Raw genomic sequence first — 5,947 nt, 5'->3', positions numbered from 1 at the left:
AATGTGTATAAAATATGGAAGATTAATTAAAAAAAAATCGGATTGACATAAAACAAATTTTATTGGATTTTTATTGAATCATATTAACGGCTTCAAATACTTTTTAACCCAATATTTTGAGTTTATAAATTTTTTTAAACAAATTTTTTAATTGTTGTTCAAAAATTTATGAACCTATATTATGTGAAAAAATGTTTGAATCCATCAATGTAATCAAGATCAATATGAACTTATAGAAATTTTCATATCATTCCGAAGTTTTTAGATTCATCTTCCGTATTTTAGACATGTTTATTCAGATTTTAAAAAAAATCTAGAATTTAGGATGAATTTTGAAAATTTGTCACAAATCTGGGACGAAATTCGACGAATTTTCAAATTTATCCCAAAAATTAATTTCTAAAAAAAGGAAAATAAATGTGTCTAAAATATGAAATATGGACCTAGAACGCTCGGCATGACACGAGACAAGGTCCTATATGTCCATATCAATCTTCTGATCACATTGATGGCCTCAAATATCAAAATTTTTTTCTTAATTAATTTAACTAGATAGACTTAATAAATCTTAAGACTTAGTAAAAATGAATTAGGATTTGAAAAGATTAAAATCATTTCATTTTCAAAAATTTAAAAATCTCAATATATTTCATGAAAAAAATGTTTGAGGGTATCAATATCATCAAGAGATCGATACGAACACATATAAACTTGTTTCGTATCATTCTGAACTCTTTAGGTCCATCTTCTGCATTTTAGATGCATTTATTTTAGAAATTTAATTTTTTGGACAAATTTGGAGATTCTTCGTAAATCTAGGATGAATTTCCAAATTCATCCTAGATTTGCGACGAATTTTCAAATTTCGTCCCAAATTTCTGATTTTTAAAAAATTAGAATAAATACATCTAAAATATGGAAGATTGACTTAAAGACCTCGAAATAACACGAAACAAATACATATACATTCGTATCGATTTCCTAATCATATTGATGGTCTCAAACATTTTTTTACCAAATATATTGAGGTTCATAAATTTTTTAAAATGCAATATCTAATTCTATTTCAAAAATTTTATGAACCTAAAAATATTGGGTGAAACAATATTTAAGGCTATCAATGTAATCAGAAGATCAATACGAACACATAGAAACTTATTTTGTCTCATTATGAGATCTTTAGATCCATCTTCCGTATTTTAGATGTATTTATTTTATAAATTAAATTTTTGGGATGAATTTGGAGATTCATCACAAATCTAGGATGAATTTTCAAATTAGTCCCAGATTTGAAACAAATTTTCAAAATTTGTCCCAAATTTCTTTTTTTTAAATCAGAATAAATATGTCTAAAATTTAGAAGATAGACATAAAGATCTTGAAATGATACGAAACAAATTCATATTTGCTCGTATTGATCTCCTAATCACATGATGGCTTCAAATATTTTTTCACCAAATATATTAAGGTTCATAAATTTTTTAAAATGAAATATCTAATCCTTGTTCAAAAAATTTATGAACTTCAAAATATTAATGGGATCAGGAGATCGATACGAATACATAGGAATTTGTTTCATGTAATTCAAAACTCTCTAGACCCATCTTTCATAATTTTAGGACTAATTTATTTTTTGAAAAAAATAGAGATTTGGAGTGAATTTTGAAATTCGTCCCAGATCTGGAATGAATTTCTATATGTCACCAATTGACAACGAACAATTATTCAAACAAGATTTGGGATAAATTTCAAAATTCGTCCCAAATCTCTATTTTTTTTAAAAAAAAAAAAGTGAGTCCTAAAATTACGGAAGATGGACCTATAATTCTCGGATTGACACTAAACAAGTTTCGATGAGTTCATATTGATCTCCTGATCAATTAATGTCATCAAACATTTTTTCACCCAATATTTTAATGTTCATAAATTTTTGGAAACGAAATTTTTAATTATTGTTTAAAAATTCATGAACCTAAATATATTCAGTGAAAAAAATGTTTGAATTCATCAATATGATCAGGAGATCGATATGAATATATAAAAACTTATTTCATGTCATTCCGATGTCTCTATATTCATCTTCCGCATTTTAGACGTATTTATTCTGATTTTTTAAAACATCAAGAATTTGGTACCATTTTTGGAAATCCGTCGCAAATCTGGGACGAATTTGTAAATTTGTCCCATTGCGATGAATTTCTAAATTCGTCCGCAAAAATTAATTTCAGAAAAAGGAAAAAATAAATGCGTCTGAAATATGGAAGATAGACCTAGAGAGTTCGAAATGACACAAAAAAAGTCCTATGTGTTTATATCGATCTCCTGATCATATTGATGATCTCAAATATCAAATATAATTTTTTTCTTAATTTATTTAATTAGAATGACTTAAGATTTACTTAGTATAAAAAAATTAGAGTTTTGAAAATATTAAAGTCATTTCATTTTCAAAAATTTATGAACCTCAATATATTTGGTAAAAAGAATGTCTGAGGTTATCAATGTGATGAGGAGATCGATGTGAACGCATACACAGATCTCTAGATTCATCTTCCGTATTTTAGACATATCTATTTTGCTTTTTTAGAAAATCAGAAATTTGAGACAAATTTTGAAAATTCGTCGCAAATCTAGGACGAATGGAAATTCGTCCTAGATTTGCGACAAAACTAAATTCGCCCCAAATTTGGGACAAACTTATATTCATCGTCAATTTGGAACAAACTTGGATTTGTCGTCAATTGACAACGAATCTAGAGATTTGTCACAAAATTTACTGTATCTTTGTGATGAAAATATTTTTTGTCGTAGATTTTGTAAAATTTCTAACGAATTTCATATTTCGACCCAGATTAGTAACGAAGTTTGCAATGAAAATTTATTTGTTGCTATTTTCCGACAATTTTATTTCGTTTCTAATTAGGGACGATTTCAATTTTCATTGTTAAATTTGTCGCAAAATTATGATGAAAATAATTTGTTGTAAAATTTCATCCCTAAAAACCTATATTTTTTTTTTTAGTGCTAGCTGAACTTGGGATGTGATAAGAGATACACTTCTGGCAATTAGTTTTTAACTATCAGTCTCATTTTAACTCAACTTTGTGTGAGTTGAACTTCTACTTTATCTGTGCTATAAGTTATAAATTATTGAACTTTTATTTTATCTATTCTTGTTTACTTTTATTCTATCATGTATTTTTATTCTGTTTTCAATTATTGATGAACTTGCTATTCTACTTTGACCATTAGTTTCATTGTTTTGTTTTTTTATTTTATCTACGTTGTGTTATCGAGATTTCACATTTTTATTTTATTTATGTTATCATAAGCATCCAAATGTTTATATTATTTCTGTAATTTAGAAATCATAGCAGCTAGCATAATACAACTTGAACTTGTAAATATAAAATCATCCTTATGTTTTTGAAAGACCAACAATTGATCCGCAATTGCATTGGCATCAAGATTTGTGGGAAGAGGTTGATCAAGTACATAAGCTAGTTTCTCAACTTTGAGAACATTTCCAAACCAGTCCAAGAAATTCGACCCAGTCAGTTTGTTCGAGTTCAAAATCGAACGCAGATTAACAAAATTCATAATTAAATTATTAACCTAGAAATATAAAAATAAGAATGTATGAGAGATATGATATTGTTTATGTAAACAATTTATATAAAAGCTCGCTTATTTATCAAATTCAAATACCCTTATTTTTGAATTCGGAAGATTGTAGGTTTTTTCCAAATGAGTTAATATCCACTATAGATAAGAATAACTTTGACTTTAGCCAACAAATCATTCTTAGCTATAGCGGTAGATAATAAGTTTATCGATTGCATATCACTTATATGCAACTATCACATTATACTAGCAACTGATTGATATTAGCATAAACATCGGGTTGTTAACATATCAAATGTATATCACCTAACTTTACTTTTATCCACATTGATCATGGTTTTGGCATAATAAATCAACGCTTCAAATTTAAAACTGACTCGTTAATCATGAGATTGCATCTTTATGGTCTGAACATATTTAATTTCAAGTTGAGCTTGACTTTGGTCAACAACTCAAATAGAAACTTAAATTCTGGTTCTTACTATATTAATGGAAGATGTAGATTTTAATATTATGTAAGGGATTTGGTCTCATCTGCACCATGCAAATCTTCTATCTACATAATATTACACGCATGACATAAATGATGACATGACATGTCATAAGCATAACATAAATGATGACATGACATATTGCACGTATGACATAACATGACGCATCACACATGGTAAGATCTAAGCACATCGCACGCATGACAAAATCTAATCATGTCAAAATTAATGTATTTATATAACATACAATATGGTATGAATATGACATAAATTTACATATGTCATAATTATATTTTAGAAATAAAAATACGTTATAAATATATTTTAATAAATTAAGATTTATCTAATCAAATTAGTAAACAAATTTATAAATTTAATTAACATATCTCATCTAGAATCTTTGAATCTTTAATTATTTTAGAAATAAATATTCAAATTAATTTTCTAACAATTCAAAAAATAAAGAATTAATATTTTTTTAATTTATTACTAAATAATTCAAATATGTATTTTTTATGATTTTTTAAATCTTTACAAATTTAGTATTTCCTGTTAGGAAACTTTTCAAAAATATAATATTTTAATAAATCTAAAATTCCATAAAAGATTAATTCTATAATTTAATTTATAATATCTAAAATCCATATTTTTTATTATTTTTAAAAATCTTTCTAAATTTGATATTTATTAACAATTTAGGAAATTTTCTAAAAATAGAACATTTTAATAAATAAAAAAATTCCATAAAAGATTAATTTTATAATTTAATTTACAATATTTCATATCTAGATTTTTTTAAAATTTTCAGAATATTTCCATCTTAGCCAAATAAAATGTATTAAAGATAAATGTAATAGGTATTAGTAAACGAAGGAGAAATAAAAGAGCGGTGGAAGAGTTATTTTCATCAACTTTTTAATGAAGGTTTAGGTGACCAACTTAACTAGGTAATTTAAGTAGATCAAATGAACATAGAAGTTTTAATTTTTATCATAGAATTCAAACTTCAGAAGTAAAACAAACTTTAAATGAGATGCACAATGGAAAAGTCGTTGAACCAGATGATATTCCGATAGAGGTATGGAAGTGCTTAGGTAAACAAGGTATTGAATGACTTACAAATTATTTAACATGATATTGAAAACGAAAAAAAAGTCTGATCAATGGAGGATAAGTATTTTAGTTCCCTTATATAAGAACAAGAGAGATGTACAAAATTATACAAACTATAGGGGTATTAAACTAATGAATCATACTATGAAACTTTGGGAAAAAATAATATAAAAAAAAATTAAGGAGATCACAGTGACAGAAAATCAATTTGGGTTAATGCCTGGAAGGCCGACAATAGAATCCATACATCTTCTTAGATAATTAATTGAAAAATATCGGGAGCAAAAATAAGATCATTGACTTAGAAAAAACTTATGATAGAATTCCAAGAGAAATTATATGGAGAATTTTAGAAAATAGAGGTGTTAGCGTAACATATATTGAACTAATTAAGGATATGTATAAGGATGTAACGACAAGAGTAAAGACTTCAAGCGGAGTAACTGAAGCATTTCCAATAAAAATAGGGTTACATCAAGGATCAACTCTAAGTCCCTATCTTTTATACTAATTATGGACGAACTCACTGCGCATATTCAAGACACAGTATAGTGGTGCATGTTGTTTGTAGATGATATTACTTTGGTAGATGAAACACGTGAAGGAGTAAATGCTAAACTAGAATCTTGGAGGGAAACACTAGAAGGTAAAGGTTTTAAGCTTAGAAGATTAAAGACAGAATATATGAAATTTAAGTTTAGCAATATTAAAAGTAATGA

This window comes from Zingiber officinale, chromosome 2A (genome assembly GCF_018446385.1).
Source record: "Zingiber officinale cultivar Zhangliang chromosome 2A, Zo_v1.1, whole genome shotgun sequence".
NCBI lineage: Eukaryota > Viridiplantae > Streptophyta > Magnoliopsida > Zingiberales > Zingiberaceae > Zingiber > Zingiber officinale.
This window is presented reverse-complemented; position numbering follows the sequence as displayed.